The sequence below is a fragment of the Pristiophorus japonicus genome, chromosome 4 (genome assembly GCF_044704955.1).
Source record: "Pristiophorus japonicus isolate sPriJap1 chromosome 4, sPriJap1.hap1, whole genome shotgun sequence".
Lineage (NCBI taxonomy): Eukaryota > Metazoa > Chordata > Chondrichthyes > Pristiophoridae > Pristiophorus > Pristiophorus japonicus.
In genome coordinates this window covers 190,208,300-190,233,532 of record NC_091980.1, presented here as the reverse complement: position 1 = coordinate 190,233,532, position 25,233 = coordinate 190,208,300, and the positions used below count along the sequence as shown (strand labels likewise).

The following is a 25,233-nucleotide window of genomic DNA, read 5'->3' as shown; positions in this document are numbered from 1 at the left end:
CCAAAACTGAACACAGTTTTCTAGTTGACACCTAATCAACGTCTTGTACAAGGACATTACAATGCTTTTTGTTTTATATTGGATTATCCGAGCAATTCATCCCTATACTCTATTAGGCTTCATTGTAGCCTCACGGTACTGATGGTGAATGGTAAGAAACTCGTGGAGTATATTTATGTTACTGTGAATTATCTTATACATGTAGTGTATAAATTTCACAGACTGACTATTTCTGGTAGGAAGGCACCAAACTCATCGAAATAAATTAATCAGAATGGCTACTTTCATAAATGTCTTCCGCAAAGAAAGCCAGTAAACACTAGTTAGTGGGTGTCTTGCTAATGCAAACATTCAGAACCCTATACATAATTTAACACTGGCAGGCCGAGGAGCAGAAGGAGCAACGTGGCAGCCTAGCCCAGCAGTCTATGCAGCCCCCGGCCTGCGAGCACCATCGGAACAGGCCGGGGAGCGGAAGGAGCAACGTGGCAGCCTAGCCCAGCAGTCTATGCAGCCCCCGGCCTGCGAGCACCATCGGAACAGGTCGGGGAGCAGAAGGAGCAACGTGGCAGCCTAGCCCAGCAGTCTATGCAGCCCCCGGCCTGCGAGCACCATCGGAACAGGCCGGGGAGCGGAAGGTGCAGCGTGGCGGCATATCACTCCAGGGAGCAGCACGTGCTGGAGCAGGAGAGCAACGGCAGTGAAAAGGGACGTCATCAAGTTCCAGGTCGGTGATTGGAGCATGGGCAGGTACATCAGGAGCAGTGAGACCGGGGCGAAGGAGCGGCGAGAGATTGTAGAGGGATGTGATCGGGGCCCAGGAGAGGAGAGGGCCCAGGGGCAGCACGGGCCAGCCCACACTGCGATGTGTGCGCGCACTAGGACTGTGCAGCAGAGCTGGTCTCCAGTTGTCTTGGTTAATCCTTGCCACTGGACCAAGACCTAGCTCTGTCAAGCCCGTGTGGTGGTTGGTGTGCAACGGTCACCACAAGTTAAAAAATCCAAGCACAGGCATCTTCCACCCTTCAACATGCAGTTCGGACCTGGAATTTTAGGTCTATCATTGAAACACCTGTGAACTTTTTGACGTGGAAGCAAGTCATCCTCGATCCGAGGGACTGCCTATGATGATGATGATGATGATACATAATCCAGTGGCTCAGCTGTCAATTCATGTTTTATAGCAAAAGCAGAAAATGATGACTACTTAAAGTGTGTATCCGTGGCATTTCAGGATGGTGGCATCTTGAAGGTATTTGATTATATGTTTTCTAACCTTGTGTAAATTATTGGTGAGGCCACATTTAGAATGCTGTTGGTTGCTTCAGGCAGCCCACTTTCAAAAAAAATGTGTTACGAAGAATTTTAGGAGTCACAAAGATGAATTCCGGACTTAAAGCAGAGCTGTAAAGCTGAACATTTTGTTGAAGAAAAGAGTAAGAAGGAATATGATCAAGTCTTTAAAATGTCGAGAGGCATGAATAAATGTCTCTGCAAGAAAGTTATTTAACTTGGACAGTGCGAACGGGCTTGAGCACTATATTGGCAGAACCATTCTGTATACATGATCCAACAATTACTTCACAAGAGCTTCGGTAAAGGGAGAGAATTTTGCTCATCATTATGCCATTTCCTTTGGCGGCTCCAAATGGGCAATTACGGTATTACTGCATACAAAGGCGGTAACCCCAGGACCCTCCTCAATTATTAGTTTCATCACAAGAAAACTGCAGTGATCTCTCTGCAAAAAATCTACTTGTCAACATTCGACATTCAGAATTATCAGCTGCTTGGCATCTGTACCGTGGTTCACCTGGAAAGCAGCAAGTAGATTATAATATTATAATAATTTTCTAAACAAGAACAGGACAGGACATCAAACTGGGAATGCTGTGATTTTAGTCTTTTAATTGAGAACAACATACATCACAAAAGACCAGGGGAACCGATAATGCAACCTTTGTGGGACCATTAGTGAATTAGTTCTCTAAGGTCTAAACTTTTGCGATCTTTTCGCCCAATTACCGCCCGATTTAAGGTTTTTAATGCATTACCGCCCGATTTAAGCTTGAGATCCAAATTGCGGCCATGTACTGCCGGCGGTAGTTTCGGGGTCCAATGAACACTGGCGGTAAATCCAGCTACCCGCCCAGTAGATGCAATCGATTTTCGCTCATAAATGTCGTGCACCGCCCATTTACCGCCCAGCGCTATTTTCGGCTTTTTTTAAAAAAAGTACAACCACCTAAAATACCGCCGGCAATTAATAGTGCCATGAAAAGGGTACACTTAAGTGTCCCTGGCCCAGCGATATGGACGCCAGTTGAGGGAGGCAATCATTCAATTGGGCTCATTTAGTATCCAACCTGGGAGTATTTGATCCTGACACACCCAACTGTGACATCTGTCATTTTGATAACCACATAAATTTACTAATATTTATGAATGAAAGATAGGGTTCTGAGCCACTGCTGCTTTGGCTTTTTCAGATTTATGATTGTAAAAAATATTGAAGCATCATTTATTGAGTATCATTTTGTTATACAGGTTTCCTGCTGGCTTACAGTCTTTATTCTGGTTAACTTAAAACTACAAATTGTATTCTTGTGGAGCAGTAATGAAGTTTTTTGCAATTAATTTCAGAGTTGTATTTTCAGTCTACAATCTAGAACAATTCACCCAATAAATGTTAAATTCTGTTGGCTCTGCTTTATTTTTAATTAACTCCATTTGGCACTCTTGGTTATCCTTGGCATGTTCTGATACATGAATTTGCCACCTAAACAGCTATGCTCTGATACTAACTTGATCAACTTTTTTCTCACTCTGACCTTGATTTGATGAGTTGCTGGTTTAGTGGAGTGGGTGCAAGAACCACCAACAGCCCCTTCCAACAAACTACCCTCCCCCCAACCGTCCCGAAAATCGTGGGAACCAGGTTCGCTCCGCCCTATTTTCCGGTGCCCAATCCTGAGATCTGCCAGGAATTCAGTGTGGCCATTATCAAAATTTGCATACCAAGGAGAATTTATATCACTATAGCATTTTGTCCGGGTGGATGTGGGGTGGATGAAACATTGCGAACATGCCCTGGCAGTGAAGGCACACACCAGGCACAGAGGAGGCGGTGAACCAAGAGCAGAGGCCTTGTTCCCATTTTATGGTGACTTGTGCGAGCCTTGACTTTTTCAGTGGACCTCCGCTGGTGGCACAGGAGGCTTGCACTGCCATGGAGCATTCATTTATAGTTTTGCATCTTGCCCTCTTCACTCCACAATGAGGCCATTCCATTAGCCGCCTAGGTTGCAGTAACATAAATCTCAAAGTAGTTGCCCTAACTTTGTGATGAATTTAATTCATATTTAATACACAAATGTAGCAATTTCTTGAAACTCACGGGGAGGTTGCGGGCGAGCTGCTATTTCTGCGAGGCTAACAGCAGAGCGACACAAATCGTCCAGCAACTTGTGGCAATGCGTAATTCATGAGGTAACTCTTCCTCACCACAAGTTGCTGGACGATTTAGACATTAACAGCAAGCACCACTAAACTCACCGTTATTTTGGCAGCAAAATCTGGGCCATTGGCCGTGGCAGACACTGATAGAAGACTGCCTTGAAGGAAATTGTATGCTGAGAAAGAAAGCTTCAGCAGTTAATGCTAAAAAAAAAATCGCGCATGCGCACAAAAAGAAATCTTGCGCATGCGCAGTCTGGCCATTCGAGATGAAGCTGGCCTTACACGATGACTGAGACCACCCGCTGCCTCACACTGCTGCCACCGTCACTGCCGGGAGGAAATCAGGTAAAAGTTGCGGCTTTAGATCTTGGCGGTAATCGGGCGGTATGGATGACTCCATAACTTCATACCGCTGAGATACGGGCAGTGGCGGCAGGAAGTGGAAAGTCTAGCCCCAAGTCTTTTGGGTAACTGATCTGTCTACATTGTTAAGCAGGTCAACACAAAATGCCACACTGCACCATCCACCCAAAGGAGTCTATCCTGCATACAGATGTAGACTAATTATAAAATACAATCTCTGCCCTTGTCAATTGGACAGAATTTGGTGGAAATTTCTACAGGCAATGCAAGTAAAACACAAAGTAAAATGGTCAACATGGTCTTCATAAGCTCCCAAGTGCGATGTGAAATTTTGGTCATCTGGCCTTAGGCCAGATCCGAAAACATAACACCTGAGACAAATTGTATTTCAAACACTTCGACTGATCCTTTAAAGAATAGACAGTTGTTTAGGAATGAAAATGTTGCTGTAGGTAGAAACAATGAATGGCTCTGAGAATGAGCTCTCCATTGCTGCTCTTGGTTTCCACTGAAGGTGAATATTTGATCTCCACTGGCCGATGGAGAGAACAGAGGCCAGAATACATCCCATAGTTGTACTGTTCCCTTTTCTATTTGGTAATACTACTTTATTTTGCATCCGTCTTTAACCACTCATTGGGCAGAAAACATGGCTCCAACATTGAGAGAGAAAACATCGGAGATTTCTCGTTCCAATACAGAAGACTCCACAACAGTCCATGCAGTACAAACCCTAACAGTGCTCGGAGATCCAGCCAAACACAGCTGAGTTCCAGATAATCACTATTTAATTAGACTTCAACATCTTTAAACTAACTTAAAATTCATGGTGGCACACTTAAGAGGCCTGGAAGCCAATGATTATAGGATAAAGGACAAATGAGGAACATATTTTATTCATTGGACAAAAATATAGTTATAAAAGCTTAGTATTAAATTCCAAGTTAGAATAGATTGCTTGATTCTAATTAGTATGATCTCTTTAAATTGTTCAAATATTAATGATCTTCTCTGCATGACCTTCAGGTAACTGTTAAGATTTAACAGCAGGATTGGTCAATCTTTGTTTGGAACAAGTATCCGATATTTGACAGTGAGGCAAAAGCCAAATAAAGGACAAATAAAGTACACTGTCCATTTCTGACATAGAACATTTACAGCAATAGAATGAAAATTGCTGAACTTAGAAATTCAAGAGACAATTATAAATTCCTCTCCAATTCTCTCCCCTTATCTCCTCCTCAGCTGAAGAGCTTCCCAGGATATAGTCCTACAGGTGCCAGCAACACAGTCAGCAAGTCCCAGCACACATTTAGATCGGAGGTGTGGGAGAAGAGGAAATCACAGCCAGACCTCATCCTATCCTCACCCAATGGCGCACCTACCAGAAGGCACCATTACACAATCAGGAACCGGAACCTTGGCCAACATTTCGCTTCCCAGACCTCAGGATGTCAGTTACTGTACGGCCTCACTGGCGTAATCGGCTTACTGAGCACTAGACCAGCTATCGTCGATTCCAAGTCTCGTACTGCCCAACATTCGGTGGGTTTACATTGTTTTTATTAAATGAAAGTGGTGTTGGAAGAACATTAAACTGTTAAAACCCTCTTAATTCCAAACTTTTTAATCTGAACACTCATCTGCACCGAGTGTAGCAGTGATATCAAAGTAATGCCAAAATGCCAAACCCATTCGCACCAACTGTGCTTCAAAAATGCACAGAGTCACTTCAATAACACCACAGCTCTAAATTACTCATCAGATGCATTGTGCAAAAATGATGCACCTCCCAATAGCTTTCATTTTCAAAACAATTCAACTTCAAATGACAAATGTGGAATCTATATTGTCTACAGATATTACAGCAACTCATCAGGATCAGACATATCTTCTTCCACTACAGCACTCTAATGATTTTTATTATTAAATCCACAGGCTTTCAAAAAGCCAATCTACATGTCAGCAATTCAGACTCTTCAACATGGAAAGCTACAATTATAAATGCTTTATCAATATTGAATTGCAGTACACATCTTTCAAAGTCATAGCTGAAACATGCAGTCATTCTAATGGTGTTTAAGAACCATCAACTATGTCAAATAATTGAAGTATTTCTAGATGGGTCCTCTGATGGCTCAGTGCGTTAATACATTCCACAATGGAGCATTGAGCCACACAGATCAGGAAGGTCTGGGTTCAATCCTTGGGGTGTGCAACATTAGCTGATTTAAACTGGACATCAGTGGCGATGCTGCAATTGAGTCCTCTACCTCACAGTTAGAGGGTTCCTGCACACGATCAAGTTACCCACTAACTGTAAGGTGCATGTGTTTGGGTTTTGGGTAAGGGCAAATTCAAGAGTCCCTCCTGGTGGACACAGCCCAACAACATTTACTGTTACAAAAGCAAAATACTGCGGATGCTGGAAATCTGAAATAAAAACAGAAAATGCTGGAAACACTCAGCAGGTCAGGTAGCATCTGTGGGGAGAGAAAGAGTTAATGTTTCATGCCGATGGCCCTTCGTCAGAACTGGAAAGAAATAGAGATGTAATAGGTTTTAAGCAAGTATAAAGGCAGGGAAAGGGGGAGGGGAGGAAAGAACAAAAGGGAAGGTCTGTGATAGGCAGGAGGGATTAAATTACAAAAGGAATGAAAGTGCAAGGTGAAAGGAGACAGTAATGGAACAAGTAAAGAAACAAAAGATAGGTCTCCAAGGTGATCCCACCACCAAACACATCTTCCCCTCCTCTCCCCTTTCAGCATTCCGAAGGGACCATTCTCTCTGTGACTTATTTAATTGCAGTTTGTGGGACCTGGCTGTACCCCAATTAGCTGCCACATTTCCTAGATTGCAACATTGATAACATTTCAAAAGTACTTAACTGGCTGTAAAGTGCTTTGGAACATCCTGAGGTCGAGAAGGGCATGATATAAATGCAAGTCTTTCTTTCTATATCGGAGTTTGTACAGTTGGATATATAATGCAAAAATATTCTGCACATTTATAGAAGATTGAAAAGTGATCAACATTAAGAAATATTGGTTTTTTTCTTGATGTAGATGGACAAGCTAATATTTATAATTGCTTCCATGATAAGATTATTTTGGACCTCTGCTTGGGTTTAGATATTTTGCACCACTGCTTTTTGTCCAGAGATTAGGAGTGTCTAAGTATTTCAAATTCAAAGTACCTGACTAATGATGTGTACCAGTTCCATATTTAAAAAAAAACATTTCTTGAGCAGTTGAATGGTTCCTTTGAGCCCAGAAAACACATTTCAATTATACTCGGCCGTAACGCCAGTGATATGAATGCATTTGGTATACATCGTACTGTAATATGTCTGTAAGCTTGTAATGTTGTAGCTCCACACTATGGATGTGGACGTATTGTGTTACTGCAACTAAAGGTGAATAAATGAGTCAGCTGACCAGAAGCTTCCGGAACTTCTGAGATGCTGTCTGCCATTATAAAAAGCTGTGTGCGCTGTGCCCTGTGAATATATCACATTTGGCGATGAGATGGGATGTTTTGGATGATTTAAAGCTGAAATTTTGTTGGTGAAGGATTCAGCCAGCCGACAGAGAGATGTTGGAAGCTTCTCTGCCTTTGGAAACAGCTACAAAATCGGAGGTAAAAAACGAGCAAACTAGTTTAAACTGCAAAGTCAAAATGGCTGCACCCATAGCAGTAAAGGGTCATTTAGGTGAATATAAATGCGACCAGGAAAGGTTTAAGGCATATGCAAACCGGCAAATAATATAAATCGAAGTTCCAGACAATGTAGATCAGAACCGGGCTGTGTTGGAACGGAAGAGAGCTATCTTCTTAACGGAAGCGGGTCCTGAGTTGTATGAAACCCTAATAAATCTGCTTGTGCCTGACGAGCCAAAGGACACAAAGCTTAGAAATTTTAACAAAGCTGGAGCAGCACTACAACTGGTACCGTTAGAAATTGCTGAAAGCTATCGTTTCGGTATACGAAATCAAAAGGCTTATGAAAATATCAGTGAGTACATTGTAGCATTAAAAAAGCTACCTATTCACTGTAACTTCGGAAACTTTCAAAACCGAGCATTGGGGATCGTTTTGTTTGTGGGATGAAAAATGATGCGATAAGAAAGTTTTTGACAATGCCTGACATGACTTTTGATATCGCTTGTCAGACAGTTAGGTCGATGGGCATAGCCGACCAATATTTCCGAGAATTTCATAATAATTACAGTCGTCAGACAACCGAGGTGAATCGTCTGCAGGTTCAAAGTAAAAGGCGATGGGGGCACAAAGTCTCAGAAACTGGAAATTCTAATAGAGCATCAAAGTTGTGTTATCAGTGCCTGGGACAACACATTGCCTTCACATATGGACAACTTTGAGCAATGTGTTTCTTCTGCAGAAAGACTGGGCATCTTGCGAAGGCATGCCGACTGAAGGGTAAACCAGCTTTTAAAGCTATGAGTAGAAATCCCCAGAGACTACATAGCATGGAAGAACAGCAACAGGAGGAGGAGATGTTAGAGTTAAACATCATCAGGAGCACGAAGTTAACGAACAGCGATTTGAAAAGTATCAACATCCACATAGATGTTGCGGAATTCAAGATACCAATGGAAATCGACACTGGTGCATCCGTGAGTGTAGTACCGGAGTCGCTATACCTCGACAAATTGCGTAATTTCCCATTGGAGAAATCCAAGATAGAGCTGCGAGGCTACTCGGGAGAGAAGATTCCTATGGTAGGTCGTATCACCGTACCGGTGAAATACAAGGATCAATTTCAGAACTTGCCTCTAATAGTAGTGAAAGGAGTCAAGCCTGCCTTACTGGGAAGAAATTTGTTGAGATCACTGAAGCCGGATTGGAATGAGATTTTTCGTGTTAAAACGAGATTTGCATCAACGGACGATGTTATCAAGAATTATCCGAAGGTGTTCTGTGAAACGGGCAATCCGATCCAAAGGTTCAAGGCGAGTGTCAGGGTACAGAAGGATGTTAGATCGGTTTACTGCAAGCCATGTTCTGTACCATATGCACTCAAAGAGAAAGCTGAGCAATAACTCAAAAGACTAGAGACTGAGAACATTATTTCTAAGATAGATCGATATAAATGGCCTACCCCCATTGTTGTTGTACCTAAGTCCGATGGTAAGGTAAGATTGTGTGGTGATTATAAAGTAACCGTAAACCAGGTTCTAGAGGGTATTGTCCCCAATACATTGCCAAATATAGAAGATTTGTTCACAACACTGACAGGTGGTCAGATCTTCTCAAAACTGGATCTTATGAATGCCTACTTACAGCTTGAACTAGATGAGGATTCCAAGTCATGCTTGACTATAAATACTCATCTAGGCCTATATCAATTTAATAGGCTACCGTTTGGAGTGTCTTCCGCCCTGCAAGGGGTGATGAACCAGATTTTGCAAGGTATTGAAGGGGTAGTATGTTATTTAGATGACATACTAATTTCAACACTAAATAGGCAAATTCATAATAACATATTGAATGAAGTTCTCAAACAACTAGAGAAGCACAGAGTATGAGTGTCTGCTCATAAATGTGGGTTATTTCAAAACTCAGTGGAGTACTCAGAGTACAGAGTAGACAAAGATGGTTTAGATCCAACTATGGGAAAGCTGGATGCAATCAGAAATGCACTCACTCCCAAGAATGTCACTGAACTTCAATCATTTTTGGATCTTTTGAACTATTATGGGAAGTTCCTACCAAATTTGGCTACAGTATTACATCCACTGAATGAACTACTGAAAAAAACCAGGTCCATTGGAAATGGTCAAAAGAATGCGATACAGCATTCAAGGAATGTAAAAGCAAATTGGTAGAGAGCACCATGTTAATTCACTATGACATATCTAAGGAGATTAAGCTAGCATGTGATGCCTCTCCGTATGGAGTTGGGGCAGTAATCTCTCATGTATCAAGTAGTGGGGAGGAGAGACCAATTGCTTTTGCTTCACACACTCTCAGTGCCAGAGAGAGTAATTATGCGCACATTGAAAGGGAAGCTTTGGCATTAATTCTTGGGGTCAAGAAGTTCCACAAATACTTGTATGGTCGTAAGTTTACCATCATTACGGACCACAAGCCCCTGACAGCAATCCTCCATCCAAAGTCCCCAGTTCCAACATTAGCTGCGGCCCGAATGCAGAGATGGGCTTTGATTTTGTCAGCATATACATATGATATTGAATACAGATGATCAGCTGATCACAGTAATGCTGATGCAATGTCTAGATTGCCTTCTCCATCACAAGTTACACCCGATAGGGAAGAAGTGTTTTATTTTTCATACATTGATGAACTGCCAGTCACAGCTGAAGAGATTGGTAGAGCAACCAAACGTGACCCAGTGATGTCAAAGGTGCATGAGTATATTGCAAATGGATGGCCAAACAAGGTAACAGACAACGATACACATCCATTCTTCATTCGTAGGAATGAATTATCAGTTGATAAAGATTGTATTATGTGGGGTGCAAGAATGGTTATACCAAATAAATTAAGGTCCAAATTATTAGGAGACCTCCATGACCAGCACCTGGGAATGTGCTTGACCAAGAGTTTTGCACATAGTTATTTATGGTGGCCAGGTCTTGATAAAGATATAGACTACATCGTGAGTCAGTGTACGACATGTCAATTGGTAAGCAAGCAACCACCATCAGTACCATTACAGCCATGGAAATGGCCTCCCAGGGTGTGGCAAAGGCTACATATCGATTTTGCTGAGCTAGGAGGACAACAATTGTTCATTCTGATTGATAGCCATTCGAAGTGGGTCGAGGTGTTTCCAATGTGGAAAATAAAAAGTAAAACATTAGACATTTTGCGAAGATTATTTTCTTCATTTGGCCACCCAGAGAAATTGTTTTGGATAATGGACCACAATTCCGTTCAGAAGAATTTGCACAGTTCACGAGCAAAAATGGTGTGAAACATACCAAGGTTCTATTGTACCACCCTGCTTCGAATGGTGCAGCAGAGCGCACTGTACAAATTGTAAAACATGCCCTCATAAAAGAAATGTTGGATCCAAATCCAAAGAAACGACAGTGTTATTGGATCACAAATTGGTTAATTTTTTGATTATATATCGTAATACTCCTTATACAACTACTGGTAGAACACCAGCAGAGTTGTTTTCCCGAACGACAGCCACAAACCAGATTCTCGTTGTTAAAACCAAATTTGGCACAGTCCGTAGAAGAGACACAATTAAGACAGAAAGAGAATGATAGAGGTAGAGTAAAAGAGAAAAGTGTGAAATTAAATCAGAAAGTGAGAGTGAAGAACTATCACCATAAATGGGTAAAGTGGTTACTATGTAGAATGGTGAAGATATGTGGTCCTCGCACATATTTGGTCAAGATGTTTGATCCTGGACAGGTTAGGTTTGTTCACATTGTAGGTAAAATATGATCAGACATGGACGGAGTTGAAGGTGGGAACGATTCAATTATTTCTGACTCATCAGATAGTTTTGATACACCTGTAGCATATCCTACATCTAATGTACTGGAAACTAATCCAAGAGAAAGTCAGAATTTAAAAGTCTGAGTCTGAGTCAGGGAAACAAACAGTCTGAAGTTAGAGTGAGTTCAAATGAAAATCAAGGAAATCCCTTGGAGGAAAACGTTTTTCAGGATCAGCCTCGAATGAGTTTAAATTTGACACCATGTTTGGAAGGTTCTGTTCGAGAGCGAAGGTATCCTCTTCGAAGCAGAAAACAAGTGGCTAAGTTAAATTTGTAAACATGGCAAAATAAGTCCATATCCTTTGTTATGTATAAACATGCAAGTTATGTATGATGTTTGTTATAATAACTTCTTCATTAAGGAGGGAGAAATGTAATGTTTGTAAGATTGTCGTGTTGTAGCTCCACACTGTGGATGTGGACGTATTGTGTTACTGCAACTAAAGGTGAATAAATGAGTCAGCTGGCTAGAAGCTTCCAGAACTTCTGAGATGCTGTCTGCCATTATAGAAAGCTGTGTGTGCTGTGCTCTGTGAATATATCACACCTAAGTGATTAGGAACAAGTCTATTTTAATTAAACTCACTTTCTGGCGTCAGCCTTGGCTCAGCGGTAGCACACGCACCTCTGTCAAAGCCCCACTCCAACGACTTGAGCACATAACCCAGGCTGACACTTCAGTGCTGAGGGAGTGTTGCACTATCGGTGGTGCCATCTCTCAGATGAGATGTTAACCTGAGGCCCTGTTTCCCTTCTCAGGTAGACATAAAAGATCCCGCGGCACTATTCAAAGAACTGCAGGAGAGTTCTGGGCAGGTTTATCCCTCCATCATCACCAAAACCGATTACATGGTGTTTTATTTCATTGCTGTTTGTAGGAGCTTGCTGTGCGGCAGTTGGCTGCCATGCTTCCTGATATTACAGCAGTGAATGCACTTCACAGAACTAATTGGATGTAAAGTAGTTATGGGATGTCCTGAGGTTGAGAAAGGCGCTACATAAATGCAAGTTCTTTCTGGTGAATGTGTGTTTCTAAAATATTAAATTGAAGACAGTGATAAATAATGTATCTTCTCCTTTTAATTGTGCCAAGGAGTTTTGAACATTCACCTGAACCAGCAGACAGGATCTTGCCTTGTTGTCTCATCTGAACTACACAGGGACTTAGCAATGTACAGGACTGTCTGAGGCCATGTGTAATCCCAAAACTTGGAAAAAGTACGCAAGTGCTATTGGCAAAAAATAATTGGATAAATATTTGCCAGGGAAAGAAATTGAGAGGTATGAGAGGGAGAATAGTATCCATTATTTTAACTAATTTTGGGTTCAGACAGATGACTACAATGATTTGATCCACTCCTGTACATTGCGATGTTGTTGTGTTTTTTTGGATGACAACTAAAGCACAATCCGGTCAGCTTGTCCTCACGGTTCATGTGAATGTTCAAGATCCCAGGGCACTATTTGAAGAGCAGAGAGTTTATGTTGAGGCTCTGGGTAAAACACCATTTTTCCTCTTAACTAACCTGGGTTCAAATTCAGGATGATGGGATTGCAGGTTCCTGTCCTTATGCTCTCTCAAGGTGCAATGTTATTGAAGAAGGGTCACTTCTAACCAATTGGCAGAGACAGGTCCACAGCACAAGGTTGCCAAAAACTATACAAAGAAAAGGCACTGATTTGTTATTTTCGTTCATTAAGGTCAAAAGAACGAATGATTAACGGAAAAGGAAAACCAGGACACGGGTGCAACAAGATACAGACAATCTCTTCTCACTTTGTGATTCAGGCACATTTTTAAAGCACGAGAAACAATGTTGTGCGAAACCTGTCCTTAGAATTCCGGGTACTCACAGTTTATTCTAATTCATTGGGAACAGAAGTCAGTACAATTCCAATGGAACAGTCACAGGTGCAGCAGGGGAAAACTCTTCTGATGTTTGATTACGACGCATAGCTGAGCCAATGGAACAAACTTCACTCTGCATGGATGCACTCTGTGCACAAGCTTGGAATATATAAGCTTGTTCAACATCGAAAAATACTCCATTCTCTACCACTGACACCCCAGATATCGTTCGGCTCAAAACATTATCCAAGCAAAATCACATCCAATCAATGATGTGATACATTTCCATTGAAACAAATAGCACAGAGCTGTGCTTTGTGGTGTTGTTGTGCTAAACTATGAAGCAATCGGACGTAGATTCATGCATGAGTTCTTCCACATACGGAGGCCAGGGTGTCTCCATACGGAGATACGGTTGCCCAAGGCTGCTCTCATGTGCTGCCCTGCATCCCTCTGTTTATCAGCAGCATTGGCAGAGGCCTAGAAGCAGGTCTCCTCTCTCTTGGTATGATCCGAGGAAGGGAAAGGCATGGAAGGTGCTTTACAAAAAGGAAACATCAGTCTTAAGAAAGAAAAGAAAAGCGGTGACAATTCTATTATTTACCTTTGGCTCATAATAACGGTATCGTGGATCAAATTGGAAGTAATTCTTTATGGAATTGCAGGGTTGTAATAAAAGCAATAATTATTGAGGGTATAATGTAATACAATGACTGGCCCCGTGCCATCAGAACAGGGTAGCTCCAAGATTACACAAGTAGTACAGAAAAATAACCGCAGTCTATCTTTCGTTGAAGTGAACAGGCCACAGAAAATTTTCCCTCACTAATCATTCAGACGCACTCAGGTAGGGCTGGTTTCTTTGATCTTCCTCAGTGTCGGCATTTTAGCAAATAACTAGCAGCAATAGTTTCTTCACAAAGCCAATTTGTGTGAAGGGCCCCATTTTTGGCAATATAAGTCTCAGCAGGCCATCACTTTTCTTAGATGTCAGGATCTTCAAAAGCTGCTGGGCACTGCACATCTATTGAGTCTGCAATGCTTCAAGGTACTTCTACACGTTCTTTCCTGGGTCCACAACTTTCAGATTGCTCAGACATAATGTTCAAACCATTTCCAAGCACTGCTATGAATCTAAAGCAGCAGACTTAAGATGAGAATGTTGGGGGAAAATAAATATGGATAATTCATTGAACCTAAGCAAACCTAATTTAAAAACATGAAAAGTGCTTTAAATTGCCTCCTGTGCCACAATCACACGTGAAATAAATTGTTAAGCATTTGTAATATTTTAAAAGCACAAACATTGCACAAATTTAAAGCACTGCTTTAAATGACACCAGGAACTGAGTTTGATTAAAATAGACTTGTTTTCAATCAATTTGGTAAACTGCCAAATGCACGTAAATCGTTGGAATCCACCGATGAAGGTAAGCAGGCTTCTCTCACACCAACAGATAGAAAACCGACCTCGGGAGACTTCCAATCCTGCTATTATAACTGGATTCCGACTTGGTTCACTGCACTGAATTTCTGCTCAACACAGCTGTTGAGATTGGCGTGTGCATCGAAACATCACAATTCACCGACGCCTCCTCTGTGTCGTTATGTCTGGATTCAATTTGCGTCCGCTTCCATCTCATCTCTGCACCAATTATGAGGTGGTCAGTTTTCCAGCATTCACATTTCGACTGAATCAATTTCGGACCACACACACGATTCAAGTCTGCAGGTTTTTCCCTCCCAAGAGCAGAAACTTGGCTGAAGATATGATTTCCTAATTGGGAGTCAACCTCTACTAGCTCATCTATGTGACCATCCTTCATGTGCAAGCTGAGGGTATTTAACTGTGGGAAACATCACCTTGATATCGGATCTTCTCATTACCTGACCACCATACATATACACTTTCCAGCTGCATCATAGATCAGGAGAACAACCCAGGTGGAATGTTTTTCCATCTCACTATCTAGAGGACACTGAGGCCCATTGTCATGCCCGAGTATCACCCTCGTCTGAGATCACCTACTCAACAGATTAAAGGGATCAAAGCTGGAGCTTTACTAGCCTGTTTGGGTCCTTCAGCCTCAGCTCGGCTGCTCTCAAGAGTCAAGTGCCTCGAGGTACACTAAAATGTGTAAGGTACCAGATAAGCTGATAAAGAATATTCAACTGTCCTCCAACATGCAGGACCACCTTCTGGAAAGGAACAACGAAAGTAAGAAAAACTAGGAGAAAAAAATGCATTGTGCCGCCCAACACTGGGCCTCATGCCTAAAATTTGTAATATACAAGAACAAGAACAAGAGCTCAAAACCAAATTCATGTTTATTCCTATGAATTGCACTCACCGGCTAGTATATCGCAAAAGGTTTTTGCTGCACTTCATATTCCATGACACAACAACAAACAACAGATTGGCTTGAAATACCGGCTGCAGCCCGTAGCCTGGGGATGTCAGCTGCCGCTCCACTTGTCCCTCATGTGTTTGAAGCTTCTGGAGCAGTGACACAGCCGGCGTTTGGCAGCAGCAGTCCCTGGTGAACTCAGAATTACAATGCAATCCTTTATCAGAACACTTCTCCTATAGAAGCAGCAGTGTCTGACTGAAACACTGCTGTCATTCACTAGTATTCCAATAAAACTCACCTTTGTTTCCCTCAAAGTTTGAATGCATACCAGAAGGAAGCATCTGATGGCACAATCAACCTTTCTTCCTGGGGCTGGTTTCATCCATTTTAAGTATATATAATACATATATATATATTCTACTTTATTGACCTGCCTCATTGCTTCCCAATTACTATAAATTCTCAGAGTATAAAATCAGACATAGAGGTGTGAATTATTAAAAAGTGTAAAGTTATGGACTGTAAAACGTCGGAAATCTGACTGCAAATGAAATTTAAATCCCAGGGTTATGAGCAGTAAAGAAAATAAGCAAATTGTTTTTTCCCAGCAACACTTGGAAGAAATTTACGCTGTGGCAAACCAAGAGACATCAGTATTTGCCAAAGTTGTCCTTGGCCTTGGCGATATGTAGCAGCTATGGCCACTGATGGGTGAGCACACGTTTCCTGGCTTTCTCCTGGGAATTGTACTTAAAAAACACATTTCCTGCCATCTTTCCAAATTCTCTAGATGCACAGAATGGTTTTAAATATAAAATACTAAATTGATGTAGCTCAAAAATAACACAATTCTTGATTTTCAACAGCAGAATCCACTGGCCAGTCACAAATGACAACAAAGACTAGTTACAAGGTCTATCCATCTTCTTACCATCACAAGGAAGCTTTATGACTTGCAAGAAAGTTTAATGGGTAACATTATCAGAAATTATAGTGCAAGGCCTTCGAATACCGTGATTATACAGGTAATTGAGGGTTACAACAGATCTTCTATCTTCCACATTCAAACCTCTAATTGTTGGTAGAAGTGCAGTCAGTTCTAAGCTCCAAATCAGTCCCAGTTGTAAGCGAACCCGTGGTCTGTTGCACCCCAAGGCTAATTCAGAAGCAGTGCAGTGTGAGCAAAAGAGAGAAGCTTGTGTTGAGAAAAATGAGTGAGTGCCTCCAACGTGACACTATGCTGGGTGACCGAAAAATTTATGTGAGCAGCTCTTAGTTGTTATGAAGCAAATGCCTCAATCGAATGGAGGAGAGACTGGATCGACTGGGCCTGTATTCACTGGAGTTTAGAAGAATGAGAGGGGATCTCATAGAGATACACAAAATTCTGACGGGACTGGACAGGTTAGATGCAGGAAGAATGTTCCCGATGTTGGGGAAGTCCAGAACCAGGGGGACACAGTCTAAGGATAAGAGGTAAGCCGTTTAGGACCGAAGTGAGGAGAAACTTCTTCACTCAGAGAGTTATTGGCCTGTAGAATTCTCTACCGCAGAGAGTTGTTGATGCCAGTTCATTGGATATATTCAAGAGGGAGTTAGATATGGCCCTTACGACTAAAAGGGTCAAGGGATATGGAGAGAAAGCAGGAAAGGGGTACTGAGGTGAATGATCAGCCATGATCTTATTGAATGGTGGTGCAGGCTCAAAGGGCTCAATGGCCTACTCCTGTACCTATTTTCTATGGTTTCTATGTTTTCTATGTATTTATACTTAAAATAATTCTTCAAATGAGAACTGGACCCGTTTCTGGCTGGTAGTACAAGTAGGTACCACAAGGAATTATCAGGGCCACAGTGATCTCCTAGACTAGTTTCAATCGTTTAAGGGGGTCGGAGAGGAATTTCCCAGATTTTCTATCCCAAATTGCCCTGAGTTTTTTTTATTAGTTTATTCACCTCTCCCAGGAGATACCATGCTTTTTGGGTGGGGTGCAGAGTTTTGTGACACAAGGTATAGGTTGTGTATGCAATAAAGGTACAAACTGAGTACTGTTTAACTGAACAAAGTACACCCTTAGCTCTGCTTTATTACAGCCCAAAGTGCCTGACTCTCAAAATGGCTAGCCTTTTATACCTGAGCAGCACCATGTGTGTGCTGCTAAGTGGCCTCCAACAATGACGCCATCTGGTGGCTACAAACAGAATGTACATACATGACAGTATAACAATTGTGTGGGACAGGCTGGATGGACCAAAGGGTCATTTCCTGTCTGTCATTGTTCATATGTTCGCAATGGGTTTCCAACCCATTTTCTTCCGGGTACACCTGGGAAATGAACATTTTTTGGTTCAACGAAGAGGAAAATCTTCCATGTTGCTTTTTTTCCAGAAAAGACAAAGGTTAGTGTAACTGTTGTGCTCAGTCGCAGCACACAATCAAATGCAATGGATTGAGAAACCAGCTCTCTTCTGTTGAATTATCGGCTGCAGCTAACATTTTCAAAAACATCTTGCATCTCACTTTCTGCGTTTCAGTTTTGAACATACAACATTGTGAAATGATGGTCGCTATTCCCATTATCTGATTATTACATTATTATAAGGTTGCCATCTGGTAAATGCATCAGGTTACACAGAACAGCTGGGCCATGTTGCAACATCATTTTTAAACATCTAGCAGAGTTCAAAACAATGATAAAGCAGCGACAATAACCGATCATAGTGGAGGCTCAGGTTGTTAACAATCTGCCATCAGGTTAGTTCAACTTGAAGCTAGGATTCCCGCAGATTGAGTGCACAACCACTTGATAAGATAGTATCCACCTGACGTGATACTGAATGGCACCTAGACATCACCCCTATTGAAACAAGCATGTAATTAGCAAGGTGTTTGTGAGGGCACTGGACAGGCCCAGCTCCTTTAAAAGGGGCAGCATCTTCATGAAGCATTTCATTTGAAGTAGCACTGTGCATATAATTTTTGTTGCAGACTTTAATCGGTCACAGTAAAACCTTGGTTTAAAATTTTAACTTAGCTTCAAAGGCCCTGAAATTCCATGCTGGGGCGAATCTCAAAAGTTCCTGATGGAATCTTTGCCGTTGACCCTGGGAGACTTTCCAGGATCAAGGGGAGCTTGCTGAATTTGACTTCCATAATTAGGTCATGGTTTAGTTTTCAGTCCTGTTAGTTGACGCATTAAGAAAAATTTCAGGGTTCCATTTCCTGAAGATACCACTGTGTGTTGTTCTACTTTGGTAGTTTAATTTATGAAGCAAGGAAGAAGTATTACAGAAAAGAATCAAAGTACAAGAATGAGTTGAGAGGGGAAAAGCATGAAAGAGAAAGAGAGAGAAAAAAAATATATCATCCCCCAAACTCTGCCGATGAGCATCATCTGTGCAGTCCCACAGTAGGATTTACAATTACCTAAAAAATAAATGCATTAAACAAAAACAAAATATCAGTTGCTTGTTGTGTGTAGTACTCCAGTAATGTCAGAGAATAATCAAGAACCAATGTGAAAGCTTATCTTTGTACAATCAATCAATGCTTCATGGAGCCCACCCAATGCAGGGCCCTGCCAAAACAATCGGGCAGAAGTGGTAAAATCTCCCCATTATTCTCTCCCCCCTACTAGCTTCAACAGGCCATTGTCATTTGGCCTGTTTTATATTAAATCAGGAAAGTACATTAAGTTACCAGAATATCATACCACTAGGAAGTTAATGTATGGGTGCAGAAACAGAGACACCTAGGGGTGTATATACACAAATCTTTAACGGTGACAGGACAAGTTGTGAAGGCTGTTTAAAAAGCATATGGAATCCTTAATAGATGCGTAGAGCACAAAAGCAAGGAAGCCATGCTCAGCCTTTATCTCGTACTGGTTAGGCCTGAGCTGGGGTATTGTGTTCCAGTCTGGGCATCACACTTTAGGAACAATGTCAAGGTCTTGGAGAGGGTGCAGAGGAGATTTGCTGGAGTTGTACCAGGGATGATGGACTTCATTTATGTGGAGAGACTGGAGAAGCTGGGGTTGTTCTACTTAGAGCAGAGAAGGCTAAGGGGAGATTTAGAGGTTTTCAAAATCATGATCAGTTTTGATGAGAAATAAGGAGAACTGTTTCCAATGGCAGAAGGGTCGGTAACCAGGGGACACAGATTTAAGGTGATTGACAAGTGAACCAGAGGCAACATGAGGAAAAAAATATTCCCAGCGGATTGTGATCTGGAATGCACTGCCTGAAAGGATGGTGGAAGCAGATTCAATTGTAAGTTTCAAAACAGAATTGGATGAATATTTGATGGGATAAAAACTTAAACGGCTACCGGGGAAAGAGCAAGGGAGTGGGGCTAATTGGATCGTTCAAAGAGCTGCCACAGGCACGATGGGCCAAATGGCATCCTTCATTATTTTATGATTCTATAATTTGCTCTCAAAATAGTGAGGCTCATGGCGCTGTCGTTATTTATGCATAAATGTTATAGCAACGTCAGGTGGGAAAGATGGTTAAACGTGGAAATCTAAAGGTTGCTGTCCGAGATGCTCCGCTATGAGCTTCGCAAGAACGGCGTCCCACTGGCTCACAACCTCTCTGGCATTGAAAATAAACTAGTACAAGTATGGAGTCTCAATCCTTCAGGTTTTAATTGTTGTTCGAGATTTTAAAAACATAAAATTTATAATTTAAAGTTTTTTTTTCCTTTCTGTCTCACTTAATCCAATCATTCTTTCCTCCTCTCTATTTCTCTGTCTTACCTGATTTGACATTGGACTCAGTCACTTTAAGGTACACTTCCTTCTCAGTCCATGCACTGTTTATTTCACAATCCTTCAATCCGATTGATTGGTTGAGATACACACAGTTGCTTGCTCTGTTCACTCAGGTCCCAGGTGCCCAGTTTCCTTCGCTATCAGCTCGCACTTTCGGCAACTTGCCACACAAAAAAATGTAAAACCTAAACATACAAGAGCATGTCTAACTAATAGCAGGCACCATTAGATTCACTCCTACAGCAAATTAAGGCCCATTATTTTAAGTATACATACATTCAATAGAGGCATTTGCTTTATCGCAACTAAAAGCTCCTGACCTAGATTTGCTCAAGATACACTATTGGTTCAATGAGCAATCTTCTCATATGCTACTGTGATCAAATTGAAAATACTACTGTCGCACTAACTGCTCTATTATGATAATGAACACCCAAATATTTAGCCCAAAAAGTTTGATCCGAGCAATATTTATATTAAACCAAATCCCATGTAGTGATAATGTGAGGAGGAAGTTCCGATATTATCTGTTAGATGAACGAATTCTGAACAATTTGGCATCTCCCTTACTCCCAACAGACACTGCACTTCAATCTCCAGAAACTAAATACAAGTATAGGAGGGCACTTAAAGTCTAATATCAGGTCAACCAGCCAGTCTTGTCTGCCGCAGTCAGATTCTGCTATAAGACGTGTGCTTGAGGGCAGCACTTGCATATCACCTGATGGAGCTGCACTAAGGTACAAACGGGTTCAACACAGTGGCTAACTTCTACTTAGAGAATGTGTGAGAATATTTAACTATCTCAGAAATAAATCTGGCGAACTAAGTACTCAAGCGGGGAGTCAGAAACTCTATCTTCTGCATGTTAAAAGTTTTAAAATCACTGGATTGGGAGTTGGGGGGGGGGGGAGGTCTATAAAGTGACATCTCCTTTTCACAAGACCTGAATCTCTCATCCACAAGGTCTAGTGTTCATCATACTGACATGCAGAGATATCAATGTAATGAAAACCATGTTTCACAGCGATTACAGTACAGGATTCAGCAAAGTTATCACAAACGGGTTTGAATTTTTTTTGGGGGGTGGGGGTGGGGGGAGGGGACAGTGCTACAATATTCAATATTAATAAACCTGTGAAGTCCACAGGAGATTTCATGGCCTGTGAACATGGAAGTGCATCTTGTATACTAATACAAAGAATCTATTATTCTTCAGTTGTCAGGCATAAATGCTGCAACCCCACATACTGTTGTAACAAACACTTATATGCTCCCTCTTCTCCCGAGGGTGCTGCTGGGTACAGTTGCACAGGCACCAGAAGTCCTGTGAAACTTCTCCCAAGGGGACATTCTTCATGCGTTAGCCCGTGTAATGTTTGTAGCTCCACACTGTGGATGTGGATGTATTGTGTACTGCAATTGCACAGTTAATGATTGAACAGAACCAGGCACCTTCCGGAGACTTCCGAGAGAGCAGCCTGCCATGTTAGGAAGCTGTGTGTGCTGTGCTCTGTAAATATTTCATATTTGGCAACTGAGATAGGATTTTTCGGATGATTTAAAGCTTAATTTTTGTTGGTGAAGGATTCAGCCAGCCGACAGACAGACTTTGGAAGTTTCTGTCTTTGGAAAAAAAAGCTACAAAATCCGAGGTAAAATACAGCACACGGCGTGAACAGTTAGAGATTAAAATGGCATGTATATTAGGATATTTGGGTGAATATTGACACGACCGGGAACGTTATAAAGCATATGTGGACCGGCTAGAAATGTATTTCATTGCAAATAACATAATTGAAGTTCCAGACAATGCAGTCCAGAACCGGGCTGTGTTGGAACGTAAGAAAGCGATCTTCTTATCGGAGGCAGGTCCGGCATTATGCGAAACCCTTGTAAATCTGCTTGTGCCTGACGAGTCAAAGGACACAATGTTTGAAGAGATTTTAACGAAGCTGGAGCAACATTATAACCCCAAACCATTAGAAATTGCTGAAAGCTATCATTTCGGAATTCAGAATTAAAAGGCTAATGAAAGTATCAGTGAGCATATCATAGCATTAAAAAAGCTATCAATGCACTATAATTCTGGAAACTTTCAAAACCGAGCATTACAGGATCATTTTGTTTATGGTGTGAAAAATGATGCGATCAGAAGGAAGTTATTGACGACGGATGACTTGACTTTTGAGATTGCTTGTCAGACAGCGAGGTCGATGAGCATGGCCGAACAATATTCCCGAGAATTAAATAATGATTACGGTCATCAGTCAACCGAAGTAAATCACCTGCAGGTTCAAAGTAAAAGATGGGCATGGCCGAAAGTCTCAGAAATTCCAACAGAGCGTCGAAGTCGTGCTATAGGTGCCTGGGACTACACATTGCTCAAATTTGTCCATATGTGAAAGCAGAGTGTTTCTTCTGCAGAAAGACTGGGCATCTTGTGAAGGCATGCCGACTGAAGGGTAAACCAGCTTTTAAAGCTATGAGTCCAGCGTTCAAAGCTATGAGTAGAAATCCAAAGAGATAACATAGCTTGGAAGAACAACAACAAGACGAGGAGATGTTAGAGTTACACGTCATCAGGAGCACGAGGTTAACGGACAGCGATTCGGAAAGCATCAAAATCCACATAGATGTTGCGGGATTCAAGATACCAATGGAAATTACACGGGTGCCTCCGTGAGTGTAGTACCGGAGTCACTGTACCACGACAAATTGCATGATTTTCAACTGGAGAAATCCAAGATAGAGCTACGAGGCTACTCACGAGAGAAAATTCCTATGGTAGGTCGTATCACCGTACCGGTGAAGTATAAAGATCAATTTCAGAACTTGCCTCTAATAGTAGTGAAAGGAAACAAGTCTGCCGTACTAGGAAGAAATTGGTTGAGCTCACTGAAGCTGGATTGGAGTAAGATTTTCTGTGTGGAAGCGAGATTTTCATCAACGGATGAGGTTATCAAGAAGTATCCGAAGGTGTTCTGCGAATCGGGCTGTCCGATCCAAGGCTTCAAGGCGAGTGTCAGGGTACAGAAGGATGCTAGATCGGTTTACTATAAGCCACGTTCTGTACCATATGCACTCAAGAAGAAAGTTGAGCAAGAACTCAAAAGACTAGAGACTGAGAACATTATTTGTAAGATAGATCGATGTAATTGGGCTATACCCATTGTTGTTGTACTGAAGTCCGATGGTAAGGTAAGATTGTGTGGTGATTATAAGGTAACCGTAAACCAGGTTCTAGAGGGTAATGTCCCCAATACATTGCCGAATATAGAAGATTTGTTCACAACACTGACAAGTGGTCAGATCTTCTCAAAACTGGATCTTATGAATGCCTACTTACAGCTTGAGCTAGATGAGGAGTCCAAGTCATGTTTGACTATAAATACTCAGCTAGGCATATATCAATTTAATAGGCTACCATTTGAAGTGTATTCCGCCCCTGCCATGTTCCAAGGGGTGATGAACCAGATTTTGCAAGGTATTGAAGGGGTAGTATGTTATTTGGATGACATACTAATTTCAGCACCAAATAGGCAAATTCATAATAACATATTGAATGAAGTCCTCAAACAGCTAGAGAAGCACAGAGTATGAGTGTCTGCTCGTAAGTGTGAGTTATTCAAAAACTCAGTGGAGTACTTAGGGTACAGAGTAGACAAAGATGGTTTACATCCGACCAAGGAAAAACTGGATGCAATCAGAAATGCACTCACTCCCAGGAATATCACTGAACTTCGTTCATTCTTGGGTCTTTTGAACTATTATGGGAAGTCCCTAGCAAATTTCGCTACAGTATTACATCCACTGAATGAACTTTTGAAAAAACAGGCCCATTGGAAGTGGTCAAAAGAATGCAATACAGCATTCAAGGAGTGTAAAAGCAAATTGGTAGAGAGCACCATATTAGTTCACTATGACACATCTAAGGAGATTAAGCTAGCATGTGATGCCTCTCCATATGGAGTTGGGGCAGTAATCTCTCATGTATTAAGTAGTGGGGAGGAGAGACCAACTGCTTTTGCTTCACGCACTCTCAGTACCAGCGAGAGTAATTATGCGCACATTGAAAGGGAAGCTTTGGCATTAATTTTTGGGGTCAAGAAGTTTCACAAATATGGTCGTAAGTTTACCATCGTTATGGACCACAAGCCCTTGACAGCAATCCTGCATCCAAAGTGCCCAGTTCCAACATTAGCTGCAGCCCGAATGCAGAGATAGGCTTTGATTTTGTCAGCATATACATATGATATTGAATACAGACGATCAACTGATCACAGTAATGCTGATGCAATGTCTAGATTGCCTTCTCCATCACAAGTTACACCCGATAGGGAAGAAGTGTTTTATTTTTCATACATTGATGAACTGTCAGTCACAGCTGAAGAGATTGGTAGTGCAACCAAATGTGATCCAGTGATGTCAAAGGTGTATGATTATATTGCAAATGGATGGCCAAACCAGGTAACAGACAAAGTTACACATCCATTCTTCATTCGTAGGAATGAATTATCAGTCGATCAAGATTGTATCATGTCGGGTGCAAGAGTGGTTATACCAAATAAATTCAGGTACAAATTATTAGGAGACCTCCATGACCAGCACCTGGGAATGTGCTTGACCAAGAGTTTTGCACGCAGTTATTTATGGTGGCCAGGTCTTGATAAAGATATAGAGTACATCGTGAGTCAGGGTACGACATGTCAATCGGTAAGCAAACAACCACCACCAGTACCATTACAGCCATGGAAATGGCCTCCCAGGGTGTGGCAAAGGCTACATATTGATTTTGCTGAGTTGAAAGGACAACAATTGTTCATTGTGATTGATAGCCATTCGAAGTGGGTTGAGGTGTTTCCAATGTGGAAAATAACAAGTAAAACATTGGACATTTTACGAAAATTATTTTCTTCATTTGGCCTCCCTGAA

At 41.6% G+C, this 25,233-nt stretch overlaps 1 protein-coding gene across 6 annotated transcripts in view; it reads right to left on the bottom strand.

The window, feature by feature from the left end:
• Window positions 1-25,233, bottom strand: part of LOC139262274 (alpha-(1,6)-fucosyltransferase) — a 1,093,864-nt gene that overhangs the window by 507,973 nt on the left and 560,658 nt on the right. The window contains exon 5 of one of the 6 annotated variants that reach the window (XM_070877420.1): window positions 20,284-20,483. The exons of the other annotated variants lie outside the window; for them this stretch is intronic. The gene's annotated coding sequence lies outside the window, so the exon portion shown is untranslated. The remainder of the gene's footprint in view (window positions 1-20,283; window positions 20,484-25,233) is intronic. 6 annotated transcript variants of the gene reach the window in all.